General features: G+C 37.3%; 1 long non-coding RNA gene across 1 annotated transcript; it reads left to right on the top strand.

Moving 5' to 3' along the window:
- The first annotated feature begins 464 nt into the window (after window positions 1-464).
- Window positions 465-16,385, top strand: LOC116419967. The gene is made up of 3 exons (XR_004230293.1): window positions 465-682; window positions 13,118-13,177; window positions 16,263-16,385. It is a non-coding gene; the product is annotated as an uncharacterized LOC116419967 (long non-coding RNA).
- The last annotated feature ends 307 nt before the right edge of the window (window positions 16,386-16,692 follow it).

The following is a 16,692-nucleotide window of genomic DNA, read 5'->3' on the forward strand; positions in this document are numbered from 1 at the left end:
ATATGTTTTGAAAAATAAAAAGCTCTAATAAAAAAAAGATTAAGTCCTTTGTGTGTTAGTGCTAGTGACCATTATGAATATTGATGAACTTCCTATATATGGTTAGGACCCAATAATGAATGCTGTCAAATTAAATTTGGGGCTAACATTTCACCGGAATGTTTGGTTTATAGGACATCATTGCTAAGGACCGTTCAGGATCTTCTCTAGTGATGGGGCACAATGACTTGATCCTAAATGAATCATTACAAAGACTCTTCCTATTCTACTATATTTGCTGCACATTCTCCAGGCATGAATAATGGTTTCATTCTATTTTCATCTTCTTAGACTTCCAAACTTTTCAATAGCACATTGGACAAAATAATTATCATTCCTGGCCTGTGAATCAGCAGGAGAAATCCTTGTGAAAAGAATTATGCTCAACATCCATGATAAACTAACAAGACCCCCTTAAGCCTTGACCATTCTAGAATACACTATCAGTAAAATTTTGTCTTCCCTAATCAATGTTGGAAACCTGAACTTCTGCAACAAGAAACCAGTCCTGTGTATGCGTATATAGTTACTTTGGTTCCATTCTCCATCCCTACAGATCAAGAATAATATCCCAGAAAAGGGATCTGTCAGCAGGAGTACACGTTTCTTTGGCTTATAATGTGAGTCACTGAGGAGTATTTAGGTAAGCGTTTTTTGAATCTATGTGATGTTCATGTTCACACATGAGAAAAAAAACTTATCAGAAAGTAATCTAAGCTGCCTAGGATATACTGAACAGAGCTCCTTCTTTAATCTCAGTCTAGAGTACAAAAGGTATAACCAAAAATGCATAAAATCTGGTGTTATCTAAAAAGTAACTTCCATATAGTTGAGTCTCACCAAAAATCCATCTTAACATATTTCACAGCTGATCATCATTATGATATTGCTGTAACCATGTACAATGATCTCTTGGGTCTGTTCACTTCATTTTGCATCAGTTCATAGAGTCTTTATTTGTTTATGTTTTTTACTGAGGCAATTGGGGTTAAGTGACTTTCCCAGGATCACACAGCCAGGAAGTGTTAAGTGTCTGAGGTCACATTTGAACTCAGGTCCTCCTGACTTCAGGGTTAGTGCTCTATCCACTGCATCACCTAGCTGCTCCATCAGTTCATATAGTCTTTCCAGGTTCTCTGAAACTATCTTCCTCATTATTTCTTATAGCACAATAGTATTCCATCGCAATTGTGTGCCACGACTTGTTCAGTCATTTTTAATAATGGGCAACCCCTCAATTTTCAATTCAATAATGTGATCCAGCCAATCCCAATAGACTTGTGATGGAGAGAGCCATCTGCATCCAAAGAGAAAACTAGGGGGACTGAACGTGGATCACAATATATTGTTTTCACTTTTTTTGTTTGCTTGTTTTTTTTTCTTTTTCATTATTTTTCCTTTTTGATCTGATTTTTCTTGTGGTAGCATAATAAAAGTAGAAATATGTATAGAAGAATATGTATAGAAGAGGAATATATTTAACATATATTAGGGGAAAGGGGTAAGGGAGGGAGAAAAATTTGGAGCACCAGGTTTTGCAAGGGTGAATGTTAAAACTATCTTTGCATCTATTTGGAAACTAAAAAGCTATTATCAATAAAAAATAAATTTAAAAAGACATTATTTTAAAGTTGTTTGAAGGAGAAGGTTGGGAAAATTTGACTAGGTTGCTGCTTCTACTCTGCCATCTTAAGAATTTATGTTCCTCCTCACTCTCAAATTCTATGATTTTGCCCCAAATCACATTTTTGCCAAAATATCAGCTTGATTTTCTGCATTGCAATAATGCTAACCCACCTCACTGCCCTTAGTTTTACCAGGATTCCAGACCATGGTCCTGACTAAGATGGTGTAAAAAGATGGTATTGAAAGAGGTATTAAGCACATAAAATATATTTCTATAGTTTCTATAGGAAGCATTGGATAGAATTAATCAAGCAGTTAGCATGATTTTCCAAACCACTGTCCTTAAAATTTTAATAAGGGGACAGATTTAACTGCCTAATCTCTGTCACCCAGGATTCAGTGACCACTGAAACTAATATATCCTTGGAGTGAAATATTAGTCCAGAGAGAGTACCCCAAAGATCTATCATCTGCTAAACCTGGCTATATCTTATAATCACATCATCTCCCTTAGAAACAAATATATTACCTGTTAGACTATGGACAGCATATGGAAACCCAACTCAGGAAATACCCTCTACCAAAATTCCAATAAAATTCCCCTACTTAGAGAAAATAAATCCCACTACTCAAGAATGATGGTTGGAAGCCTCTTTTTTATCTTTTGAGACCCTTCACTGCCATGTTTTATTCCATATTAAGGTATTAGTGCCAAATCTAAGAGTCCTTTTGTTAGATTTTTACTCTTGGCAATTGGCAAATGCTACAAAACAAGACTTTATTATTTTGTTGATTGTTTAGACTTATGGCCAAATGCTATAAAACGGGGCTTGATTTATTGTTTTGTTGATTGTCTAGACTTAAAAAAGTGAATTAAATAATGTGAATTAAACTTAAAGGTGTACCATGTGTGAAGTTCTTTAGGAGAGCACCCACCATAGTTGGGAACTTTCCTACTGTCTGTCCAGTGACTCATTGAAGAACAATATCAGGAGAAATAGGTTTCCATTCCATCCCTTGGCACCCATCTCACTCAGTTCCCAAAAAGGTCTGTTATCTGCAAGGATAATAAAAATGTTCTACCACAAAATAATAACAAACAAAATTAATGAAGACACAGCATCAGGAACACAGATAGATTAGGATCCTCTCCCGGGTGAATCTCCACCACCCAACTAGAGCTCTTTCAATAAGAATATTCAAGTTTTAGGTTTTGCATTGTAGGAGGTTCAATTGGCAACGATGAGGAAAGTGATGCAACTTAGATGTGTTTTGTCATGAAGAGACAGAATAATGTGAGAAAACCAGTATGAAAGAAAATCCTGAGCCTGGAGGCAGAACATTTTGCAAATTGCAGAAAATCAATTTACTTGTTTCCTTAGGGGTATGATCATATGCTTGATGTTGAATTGCCCAAAAAGCAGGCAAGAACTTCTCCTTTAAACTGATGTTCTAATGCCCTAATTCAACATCTCTCAATCCAGGTAAAAACTTTGTTGTTGGTGGTTTTATTTTATTTTTTTATTTTCAAAACATATGCACGGATAATTTTTCAAAATTGACCATTGTATAGCCTTGTGTTTCAGATTACCTCCTCCTTCCCCCCATCCCCTCCCCTAGATAGCAAGCAACCTGATATATGTTATACATGTTAAAATATATATTAAATCCAATCTGTGTAAAATATTTATACAATTCTCTTGCTGCACAAGAAAAATCAGACTAAAAAGAAAAGTAAATGAGTAAGAAAACAAAATTCAAGCGACAACAACAACAAAAAGAGTGAGAATGCAGTTCCTACACTCCTTTCTCTGGGGGCAGATGGCTCTTTCCATCACAAGTTTATTGGAACTGGACTGAGTCATTTCATGGTTGGAAAGAGTCACATTCATCAGAATTGATCATTGTATAATATTGCTATTAGGTAAAAACTTTGACAACTAATGAATCACTCGCAATCCTTTTACATTAAGACAGAGGGATTGGATTGGCAGCTGACTAGATTGATCTGCACCAACATATTCCATTTTTCCTGCTCCTCCTTCTGAGGGAGTTCGCTTCCACAGAGCCCACCTGCGAGGTCCTGGGACATGTTCACATTGGTCTCATGTGACAATCCAAATTGAGACATGAACATGAAGGTATCTAGCTTACGATCTTTATATTTTTTCCCACATGAGGGAACACTAGATGAGAAAAATCTCTCCCCATCTATCACTGAGGTTCACTTTCTACCTTCTCTCTGATGGTGGCCAGCTAGAACATGACTGGTATCCAGATATCAGCCTGGAACAGTTAGAAGGTAGAGAGGGCTGAGGCTAGGAAGAATTAGAGCTGTCAGTATATATTGATCAACCAACAAATAATTATTAAATCATTACATACCTATTATATTCAAGGCAATTGTCTATCAATTATCCAATCATATGGTCTTTTCTCAGTTTTAATCCTTCTAGATCAAACTGCTTAATTGACTACCCACAGGGGGGCAGTTAAATGGCACAGTGGATAGGGTGCTGGGACTGAAGTCAGGAAGACTCATTTTCCTGAATTCAGATTTTGTGTCACACACTTAGAAACTGTGTGAGCCTGGACAAATCACTTAACCCTGCTTGCCTCAGTTTCCCCATCTGTAAAATGATCTGGAGAAAGAAATGGTAAACCCCTCCAGTATCTTTGTCAAGAAAATTCCAAACAACAGAAGGTTTTGCAAGAGTCAATGTTGAAAAATTACCCATGCATCAGTTTTGTAAATAAAAAGCTATAATAATAATAATAATAAAGAAAACTCCAAATGGGGTCATGAAGAGTCAGTCATTACTGAACAACAAAACCACCCACTCCTCCTAAACATTCTTAGGCTCTTTTCTGGTCCTCCTCCTACTTGTCTTGCTAGTCCTCCTAGGGGCTCATTATCCATACCACTCTGTGAATGTTCCCCATGTTTCTGTTCTAGGCTTCTTCTTATCTGCTTCCATGGGTTTAACTAGCACCTCTATGCAACTAACTCCTAGATTGAGTATCAGCCTCTCTTTGGAACCTCAGTCTTGCACCACCGATTGATGACTGGACATTGCAAATTGAGCATCATGGGGACATCTTAAACTTGGCATGTCTTGAACTCATCTTTCCTCCTAAATATTTGCCTCTTCCAGGTTCTCTGTTTCTGCAAAGGCACTACCCTCTTTCCAACTTCCCAGTTTTATATCCTATTTTTACCCTAGACTCTTCATTCTCTTTGATCTCACTGGAGCCACTCCATTGGCAAATCTTAACTGTGTCTAACTTTTTTAGTATCCCTCCTCCTCACCTTAGAGTTCCTCCCCCCTATCTTACTCCTTTCCCTCACAGTTTCCGTATTCCCTTCTGTTTAGCTTATTCCTTCCCTTTTCACTTTTCCCTTCTCACTTTTCAATGAGATGGGAGAAGTTTCACCATAAATTGAATACGTCTAAAATTTTTTCTCTTAAACTCAATTCTGATGGCAGTAAAATACCCACTATATTCATCCCCCTCCATTCTTTCTCTCAGATACAATAGGTTTCCTTTGCCTCTTAGTGAGATGTTTACTGTGTCTACCTTGATGATTCCTCTTCTATCAGACCCATCGTCCTCACTTTTTTTGAGTTGTGGTTGTGAGCTTTCCATGTTCTTGGACTCCAAAAGTCCCCACACCAGACTGATCTAAATCCAGGATGTCCAGGCAACGCACAGTGTGAGTTTTCTCTTCAGCAGACAAAGGAATGTAAACAGCCATTTTATGCATCCCCCAGGACCAGTCACCGGATGGAAAAACAGAATCTCAGAATCTCGGTCAAGTCTGGGAATAAATGCAAGCTGATGCAAGCTGAAATGCATGAGAATTGGGGCTTTCCATTATTTTGCCTGTCTGCTCTCAGTCCTGGACCTCTGCTAGCCCATCTTGCAGCAGTGAACCACAGAAAGGAGAAGCCTCCCTCGTCATCCTTACAGTCCCCTTCTCTGTCCTTAACCTTGAACGTGACATTACTTTGCCACAACTGCATGCTGTCATTTCCTGTAACTACCTCCTGTTGCTCTCTAGCCCGGAGCCCCATTGCACTGTACAGTACAGCAGCTATAGATTGAGGAGTTTTTTTTTTCCTTTTATGATGATGAAAAAAATCACACGGATTACCTAATGCCTAAGGGTAGCTACCATATAACCTTGTACAAATACTTTTTAATGTAAATAAATGTTCAAGATAAATAAAAAACAGATCCTTTAGGGCAGCTAGTCCCTGTTCATCTGGGCTGCAACCACTGGGAAACTTTTCACATCGGAAAAAAAGAAAACCACAAGCTTACATTCCAAACTCATTTTTGTCTCTCCTTTCGATGACAAGATAAATGAGAGTTAAAGCCTGTGGGGAAATAAGTAAGCTTCTAATTTTTATGAGGTGCATGTGTTAGAAGGAGAAATCTAATGACCTAATTCATGGTAGGAATTTAAGAAGTGGAAATAACCTTCAAGCAATATAGGCCCAAGTAAAGAAGCATGGATGGATGGATGTTAAATAGAAGCTCTCTTGCAAGCTGGGAGGGCTCCCTCAAGGACAACTTATTATCACATCAGTGTTGGGAACTCCTGGTGTGGGAGGCATTTCCACCAAAGCAAACTGCACCTTTATGACTTTGTAGATAAGTCACAGAGAATTGGCTAAAGCCAGTGACTAAGGGCACAGTGGTAATAAATGTCAGAGGAAGGATGTGAAAGTCAAATCTTCCTGACTTTATTATTTTTTTTATTTAATAGCCTTTTATTTACAGGATATATACATGGGTAACTTTACAGCATTAACAATTGCCAAACCTCTTGTTCCAATTTTTCACCTCTTACCCCCCCACCCCCCTCCCCTAGATGGCAGGATGACCAGTAGATGTTAAATATATTAAAATATAACTTAGATACACAATAAGTATACATGACCAAAACGTTATTTTGCTGTACAAAAAGAATCAGACTCTGAAATATTGTACAATTAGCTTGTGAAGGAAATCAAAAATGCAGGTGGGCATAAATATAGGGATTGGGAATTCAATGTAATGGTTTTTAGTCATCTCCCAGAGTTCTTTTTCTGGGCATAGCTAGTTCAGTTCATTACTGCTCCATTAGAAATGATTTGGTTGATCTCGTTGCTGAGGATGGCCTGGTCCATCAGAACTGGTCATCATATAGTATTGTTGTTGAAGTATATAATGATCTCCTGGTCCTGCTCATTTCACTCAGCATCAGTTCGTGTAAGTCTCTCCAGGCCTTTCTGAAATCATCCTGTTGGTCATTTCTTACAGAACAGTAATATTCCATAATTTTCATATACCACAATTTATTCAGCCATTCTCCAACTGATGGACATCCATTCAGTTTCCAGTTTTTAGCCACTACAAAAAGGGCTGCCACAAACATTCGTGCATCTTCCTGACTTTAAGCCCTAGAACTCTATCCCCCATGGACTTATTGCTTTTTAGGTTCACCTCCCTTTAAAAATTGAGGAGCAAGAAGGGGAAAGAAGATGATATGATAGAAGATGTGAAAACTGAAGAGAAGCATTCTTGGCAAATGTTTTGGTTACAAATTGCAGCCAAAATAAGCTTCTGATTCTTTGAAAAGATGCATTGTTCATTTTATGAGGATGGAAAGATTAGATAACAGAAGCAGAGTAATCACTTCCCAGTGCCAAAAGAGCTTTTCTCAGAATCCCAATTTGATAAAAGTTTGAATTTCAGTCCAATGAATCTATTTAGTCCTTTAAGAAAAAAGTCCAAATCTCTCACCTCTTTTTAATAACTACTGTGTCTAAACCATTCTGATTCTGTTGTTCTTTAAGCTGTCTAATAAATATTTAATACAATGCTTATGACAGTCATCCCTGTTGACTATAATCTGGTACAGAATAGCATGTTTGGTGATGTAGAACACAATATTTTGTACAAGAGTAGCATGTTGAGTTAGGTGATGTAGAATATTGTAATATATAAAACATTGTAATTTCAGCCTTTGACCATGATAAAAAACAAAGCAAGAAAACATGGTCCCCTACCTGTGAGAAGCTACAGTCTCTTACTCTAAGATAAAGTGTAGCTAATATGTTAGGGATGTTTCTTGAATTGCCCTATGGACTATTTTGGTTATATCTTTGCTGTTGAACCAATGAGTATTTCTGGAGGGGATAAGGGCAGCAGATGATTCAGTGGATAGAGCACTGGGCTTGAAATCAGGAAGACTCACCATCTTGGGTTCAAATCCAGTCTCAGACACTTGTGTGACTCTGGGGATGTCACTTAACCGTGTTTCCCTCAGTTTCCCCATCTGTAAAATTATCTGGAGAAGGAAATGGCAAACTATTGTGTAATGTTCTTCTCTTAAAGTATAATGTTCTCTGGGAGCAGGTTTCTGGGGGGGCTTCTGGGAGCAGCCTTCGTTTCAGTTCAGTGTAATCACCCCAAATGCAGCCAGGAGTTAAAAGTAGAAATCCTTTATTGTCTCTTTCCAAGTCTTACCTCCTTCACTTGGGGCTTGGCTAGTTTTTCTCAGAGGTTTTCTGTCTTCTTGGTTCCGAGAGCTCCTGACACTAATCCTTTGCCTCTCCAGCTTCTGCCTTTAGCTCCTTCCGAATGTCTCCAGCCAGCACAGGGGTGGAAGATGAAATGAATCTGTCTCCTCCCCCAAGAGCTTCTAGTGGGCTTCTGTTCTTTGGACCTGAGAGTTCTTCCTTACATATGCTCTCTTAAAGGTGTGAATCTTGTGGAATTATAGTAAATACTAAGTACATGTAAATTAGAGAATCATTATCTTAACAATTCCACTGACTCCACACCTTGTAAGAATCCTAACACTATTCCAGTATCTTTGCCAAGAAAAACCTTAATGGGATCACAAAGAGCCACCATAACTAAAAATGATTGAACAATAACTTCTTGATTCTGGACCTGGTTCCTTATTTTCTGTGCTACCTAGCTGCATCTAGACAGATTGGGAGAAGAAAAAGATATAGAGGAAGATTTCCCCCCTTTAGATAATTTTGTCCCAATGGGGTACACATGGACTCATGTTGGATAGAAAGGGTAATATGATGGACATTGACCACTATAGAGTCAGACAGATTTACATAGCACTAGCTCACCTGGAGGAACAGCTTTTCATATTATTTCTTGATACATCTGGAGGACATCCGAATCTCTATCCAATGCCAGAAAGCATTTTGGGCTTGATTCTATAGCTGCTACATTATTGCTGATTCTATTATGGAGAAATAAGTCTTCTGTGTAGGATCAGGGGAAGGGACACTAAGTTTCAGATATGTGACTTGTCATGGGGAAGGGTTACAGTGGTTGGGTAGACAGAAGAAGGTGAGTAGAAGTGAATATTCCAGATAGCTTCAAACCTATTTGTTACCCTATCTTTGACATTAGACTGTCCCTGCTGGGTTGGGGAAAGAAAGCCCATTTTTGTGATCTCCTTGAGTCTCATTATGTCTGTCTGCAAATGTTTATTTTAAGTCTATTCACCTCTCAATGACCATGGGAATAAATTGTAGTTCTCACAGTTCCCTCCACATGGAGACACTTCTAAGAAATATCCCAGGTTGAAGCCTTTGCAGGACAGCATTCACTCAAAACTATAGCTTAAGAGTGTCCATTTTTACCAAATTATCTGTTAATTCAAAACAAAATACATTTAATCAGACAGCATAGCAACTAAAATAAGTGACAATCCCCCATACACACAGGGTACATTCTTCTACAGCTTTCCAAAACATCATAGAACATAAGCTCAGTCAACTCATATCTCCAAAGCAACAAAGAGTTCTGGGGGTAGGATATGGGGTGGGGTATTATCGTAATGCTCTCTGTTGGGGATCTTGCCTGAGATGCTGGGATTTCTTACCTCTTCCTGGTCATGGACTGTAACATGACTTCATAAGGGAGAAGTATCTGGTGATTCTTTAGGGTAATCTCAGAGGCTATCTCAACTCTTTTAGGTTGGGGTCTAACCCAGTCAACCTGGTTAGATACTTTAAGAAATGTTTTAACTTGTCCTTTAAACATCTTGTTCTCTGCTGCTACACAAATTCTTTAAATCGAAACTCTTAACTGAATTATGGGAGAAGGTTCCTTTTATTACCTAAGGGCATTGTAACCAAAGGGCAGCTAATTGGCACAGTGGATAGAATGCCAGTTCTGGAGTCAGGAAGATTCATTTTTGAGTCGAAATCTGACCTCAGACACTAGCTGGGTCACCCTGGCCAGGTCACTTAACCTTGTTTGCTTGTTTCCTTATCTGCAAAATGAGCTCGAGGAGAAAAATGCCAAATTATTCCAGTATTTTTGAGAAGAAAACCCCAGATGGGATTAAACTGAACAGTTTGGTCTGAAAGGACTGAACAACAACGAAATAACCTCAAGGCTCCAGCCAGTCTCCTTTCAAATTCCAGGAAATCCACCTAGTAAAAGTATAAAGAAGTGGAGATGAAGCCATTCTTTTTAACTCCCATCATGCTCTGTTTGTCATTCAAATCATCTCAGAAGCAAGGCTAAAAAAAGCTTGGATTGTGCTACCTCTTCCCCCAGCAAACTAAATCACTGTGTTCTGTTAAAAAAAAAAAAAGAGGATAATATGTTTGTTCTATCTTCCAAATGGCCAAGACAAGCTAGGTGGATGGATGTTCAAGGTCTTGCCTGGCAGCAGTGACTTTACCGGACTTATTTTGTGACTGGAGGATAGAAAAATTTTTAGGGCAATAGCCCATTACCATGGGGAAATAGTGGAAAATAAGCATCTCAGTGCTTCTAGCCTTTTGAAAGGATAAATTATAGATTTGTGGTATGAATATTTATATTCTCAATATCAGCCATGGATCAGGGGATGTTAATAAAAAGCAAAAAAATTCCCTTTCCAAGCTTCCCTGGCCTCCACTCCATTTTTTAAGCCTCAAATCAGTTCTCAAGATGGGTAGAGATTCTAGGTGGGCTTCAGGACCAATTCTCTCACCAGGATATTTAATTAATTTATTTTTAATAATAGATTTTAATTTTTAAAATGCATTCAAAGATAGATTTTAACATTCATTCTTGCAAAACCTAGTGCTCCAAATTTTCCTCCCTTCTTTCCACCCCCTTCCCTAGGCAGCAAGTAATCCAATCTAAGTTAAACATGTGCAATTCTTCTAAGCATATTTCCTCATTTATCACATTACACAAGAAAAAAACAGATCAAAAAGGGGAAAAATGAGAAAGGAAAAAAAGCAAACAAAAAATAATAACAAAGGTGAAAATACTATGTTGTGATCCACACTCAAGTCCCCATAGTCCTCTCTCTGGATGTAGATGGCTCTCTCCATCACAAATCAATGAGAATGGGCCTGAATCACCTCATTGTTGAAAAGAGCCTTGTCTTCCGGATACTTAATTTAAATGGGAAATTGAGGGGCACTATCAATATGAGTGTTATTTTCCTTATCTGTAAAGTACAGGATTGGCCTGGATTAATATGTCCTAAAGAAACTTGATCATCAAATATGTTAGTTTTTATCAATAGGTTGACAGAAACCCTGAGAAATATTATGATAAAGTAGCAAGAGAGCCAGCTTCAGATTAGAATGATCTTAATTCAATCTTGCCTCTGACTCGTGAGGGGCCCTAAGAAAATCACTTGATTTCTCATTATTCTTACTGGTGTCATCCGACTCTTCGTGATTTTCTTGGCAAAGACACTGGAGTGGTTTGCCATTTCCTTCTCCAGCTCTTTTTACAGATGAGGAAACTGAGGCAAACAGAGCTAACTGGCTTGCCTAGTGTCACACAGTTAGTAAGTGTCTATGGCCATATTTGAACTCAACTCTTCTTGATTCCAAGCCCTCTTACTTTATCCATCTTTCTATCTAGCTGTCCTAACCACTTTCTGTTTCCAAGCATATCTTTAAGGTTACAAATTGCATAACAGTTGCTAATCTACATTGGTAAAGGGAGTTTCCTTCCTGGATGCACCCTAAACTGATGAAATTATAGGTCTGCCTTAAAACAAAACATTATTTAATGTTCCAAAGGGGAAAATTCCAATAAGATTGATATTTTCCAAGAGCTCTTATTTATATTATCATCACACTCGTATCAGAATTTCATGCAACAGTATTTAAAAACACTTGAGCAGATGGTCTCTAAGTTTTTAAGCATTATGATTATATGATTCTATTTCCTTTATCCTTAATTTGAGAAAGAAACTACAGTTTGCTTTTGCAGATATACTATGATCTGAACTAGTCATGTGTTCTAAAAGTCATTTGTGAAAAAAGCAGAATTTTTATTTCATTTACAGAGAAAACTACACTGTATCACAAGGGCTTTGTCCTTTGTTTTTCCTCACTATTACCAACATTGAGGTATTCACTCATTCCTCCACTATGCTGGAAGGGGATAGGGAAAAGCCAGATCCTTATGTTCCATGCAGACATCTACCCATGGGCTTTTATGAATAAATGTTTTGCACCAGAACTGGAAGGCTCAGTAATTTGTTATAAGAAGGAACAAAAAGAATGGCAGTGTTTGCCAAGGTGATTATGAATTCCAAAGGTTCTTTCTTGTCTTCTGGCTGGCCACTCGGTTCTGAAGGCCAGAGCAACTCTGGAGGGTGTCTAGACTTTTGTTTTTTAATAGTTTATGATATATTCCCGTATATTAACTTTTTTCCCTTTTCAGCTCTCAACAAAGTGTCACTAAACAGTCACTCTAATTGAATATTGAATGACAATGAAAATTTTAGATATTATGTATCTGTGGCATATGTTCAGAGTTATAATTAGGACAGGGCACCTGAGGCTTTATCCCAGGGAGCCAAAATTTAGAGTGCTCAGTATTTTTAGTCTTTCATCAGGTAGAAACAATTTAGTGTAGCACCTAGTTAGCAAGAATAATACTTACAATAAGAATCTGTAAAAAGCCTCATGAATCCAGCTAAACTGTTCTTTAGGCCTTTCTCCCACCCCCAGCTTCAGATGTCCCATAATCTTTATCCATAAGATATTCTAGGTTCCATATCTCCTTACTGAATTTATCTTTTAAAAGTTTATTTGAAAGAATTGCACATATTTAACTTATAACAGATTGGTCTTGGGGAAGGGGGAGAAGAAGAACAAGAGGGAGAAACATTTGGAACACAAGATTTTGCAAAGGTGAATATTGAAAACTATTTTTGCATGTTATTTGAAAAAACAAAATACTATTAAAATTTAAAAATTAAAAAAAATATTGATCAAAAGTTTAACTTGAATCTAAAAACTGCATCTTTAGACTAATAATATTTAAGGGAACATAGATTTAAAAGATCAAATTTAACAATGACATTGCAGGAGATATCTTGACTTGCTGGTAAATTGAACTTAAGTGAAACAGAATCATGCAAAATCATCAAACTCATCCACCTTGATTTCTCTTCCAGAGTCATCAAAGCTCAGTGGCAAGACAAAATTCAAGATGATTGGCAATGGCCCAATATACAGTGAGTGCCCTTACTACTCCTCTTTTCAAGTGCTTACAAATGGTCTCCTTTAACATTTTTTTTAAGCCCTCAAGTTCAAGGTCAATTTAAAGACCCCATTTTTTCCTCTCCTTTCTAAAAATCAGGATCATATTGCCCATCCCTTGTTCCCCAGGATGCTTTAAAGATCATTGACACTGGCTCAGAAATTCCATTTGAAAGGTCTTTTAATACCCAACTATAATTCATCTCAGTTTGTTGATTTGAACTCACTGAGGTTAGTTAGGTACTTTCTCAGCATTTTCTCATTTATCTTTTCTCTAAGCTATTTTTATTCTATCTTGCCCAATCTAAAAATCATTTTCTTTCTTCAAATCAGTTTTCGTTGTCCTATGAAATTCTTTCTTAAAAGGCTCTGAGTGTTATCAAAAGGACTTGAGATATTTACCTGGAATTGCTATATATGGAAAACCATGCTGGGTAAGTCTCTTCCTCTCAAATATTAGCAAATTTACAAAAGATTATACATTACTCTTTGGAGAGTCAACTAATGACTATGGGTACACCATTAACTCTAGAAAGCTCAAAGTAATTTAACAGTTTATACCAAGTAAAATAAATAGAATTAAGTTTTTCTAATCCCTGTGCTATGTGATCGTGGAAACTTGATTGATATAATATTCAGTCATCACCTTAAAACCTAAAATCAGGCTCCAACCCACAACTCACTATTGCCAGAAAGCCCTTGGAATTAAGGGTATTTTGCTGCTAATTGATAGGGCAATTTAAAAATAGAAACTTTTTATGACACAGAGAAAACATTCCTGGTTCTTGAATGGCAATGAAAATCCAAAGTTAAAATTTATTTAATCTCATTAATAACTTTAATGTAACAAAGAATTACAACCTATGTACTTATAACTAGCCCCTGGATTCTCAAAAGTCTACAAGTTGTAGTTGACATTTCATTTAATTCATTAACAAGCACCAAGGTGCAAGGCACTAGAAATACAAAGACAAACTAAATAGACCCTGCTTTCAAGGTACCAATTAGATTTTTGGGGAGGATTAGGATAAATCATAAATGAATGAATGACTTATTAAGCACCTCCTCTGGGCAAAGTGCATAGGAATGCTCTGGATACAAACAGAAGAAATAAAAACAAAATAGAAAAACAAACAAACAAAACCAAATAGAACAAACAAAAAGCTCTCAATGAGCTGGCATTTTAAAGGGAAAAGATATCACATTTGAAAAGTTTCAGTTGCAAAATGGATGCAACAGTGACATGATCCTTAGTATATAATTCTTATGGTAGCCATTTCTACAGTGGAAGGGGTTAGGAGGATGGGGGGGGGTGAGGTTTGGGAAGATGGGGAATAGGGAAAGGAAATAATAAAAAAAGAAAATTACACTATAACTTGATTATATATTTAAAAGGTAAAGCAAGTTTTATATATAACAAATGTGCATTTTCATGTACCATCAACTTTTTTTTTCCTATTCTACTATTTCAGAAATGCTTTCTTTTTTAAAAAAAAATTATTATAGTTTTTTATTTACAAGATATATGCATGGGTAATTTTTCAGCATTGACCCTTGCAAAACCTTCTGTTCCAAATTTCCCCTCCTTCCTCCCACCCCCTCCCCCAGATGGCAGGTAGTCCAATACATGTTAAATATGTTAAAGTATATATTAAATACAATATATGTATACATATCCATACAGTTGTTTTGCTGCACAAGAAAAATCGGACTTAGAAATAAGGTAAAAATAACCTGAGAAGGAAATCAAAAATGCAGATAAAAACAGAGGGATTGGAAATGCTATGTTGTGGTTCATACTCATTTCCCGGAGTTCTTTCACTGGGTGCAGCTGGTTCTCTTCATTATTGAATAATTGGAACTGATTTGGTTCATCTCATTGCTGAAGAGGGCCACATCCATCAGAATTGATCATCATATAGTATTGTTGTTGAAGTATATAATGATCTCCTGGTCCTGCTCATTTCACTCAGCATCAGTTCCTGTAAGTCTCTCCAGGCCTCTCTGAAACAGCCCTACTGATCATTTCTTACCAAATAATAATATTCCATAACATTCATATACCACAATTTACCCAACCATTCTCCAATTGATGAGCATCCACTCAGTTTCCAGTTTCTGGCCATTACAAAGAGGGCTGCCACAAACATTCTTGCACATACAAGTCCCTTTCCCTTCTTTAAAATCTCTTTGGGATATAAGCAAAATGCTTATTTCTTAAGTTCAGAATAAAATAAATTAAAAAATTTAAAAAACTAAAAATGCTTCTTCTTCAGTGCCATTTCCACTGATAAAATCATATCCATTTCTGATGTTGAATCCCCTCAGACTACCAAAGATTTTGGTGACTTTTCTGGATATTCAGTAGACACAATTGTAGTACCTACAAGAGCAGTTGCCAAGCTGCATCTCCACAAGGGTTGCTTTGCAAGGTGATGGGATGTGGGCACTGGGGACTAGAAGTACTGCCATGTATTATGAAAGTAAAAAATATAGTAAAAGTATAATAAGAACAGCCCCACCACGGGTAACAGAGTTACTGTGTATCCCTATTTCTTTTAGGCTGTGATTGCATTGGTTTGAATTTTTCCCTCCACCTGCATTCAGTGGCAATACCTTGCCTTTTAATAAGATCAGTTCTTACTAACTTCACTTAAACTGCATGTGAACAGGGAAAAATAGAGATGATTAATTTAAGTATTATGAGATCAAGGATATACAATTGCAAGAAACACTCCAGACAGAGATAGGTTCTCCTTGCCTCTTTTTTTTTCATCCCTTAGGTAGAAAAGGTTAAAGTCCAATTTTTTTTTGCTACTCCTTAATCTTAAACTACAAGGATAGAAATTAAAAAAACAAACAACAAAATAAGAAGGAATTCACTGATGATTTCCATTTCTGCTCCAGACAACAGGGGGGATGAACCAGAATAGAGTGAGTACTTTGACATTAATCAGTGGGCTTCTCCACCTGGCTCAGGTAAAGCAGGAACTGGCCACGATATCACCTATAGGTTTCATACTTGCTAACCCAACCTTCCTTTTATTTTTTTCCTCCCAGTCAACCTAACCGAGCCAAGTCCTGAAGCCAACTGGAAATATCCCAATACTGGTGATTCTTGGGGAAACACCAACTTAAAATTCCAGGAATACTGTTGGAATCCTAGTGTCAACTCAACTCGGAAACAAGGTGAAAACTCAAGGGTGTTGTCAGAATCCTGGTGTTAACTCAATGGAATTGACACAATGCTTATTGGTTGACACACCTTAGAGCGAATCCTTACAAGGTGATAAGTTGCTAATACTGATAGAAACAATGCTTGTGTTGACACCTTAAGAGAGCTCATATAAGTAAGAAATATTTAAGTACTCATTGGAGTTCACACCTTTGGGTTTAGAATGAGATATCTGAATTGACACCTCCCTAATTCCTCCCTCGGAGGGGCGTAGTCGACCTTTGAGCAATCATATATATAGAGGGGCTCTTAGCT

Source organism: Sarcophilus harrisii, chromosome 6 (assembly GCF_902635505.1).
Source record: "Sarcophilus harrisii chromosome 6, mSarHar1.11, whole genome shotgun sequence".
NCBI lineage: Eukaryota > Metazoa > Chordata > Mammalia > Dasyuromorphia > Dasyuridae > Sarcophilus > Sarcophilus harrisii.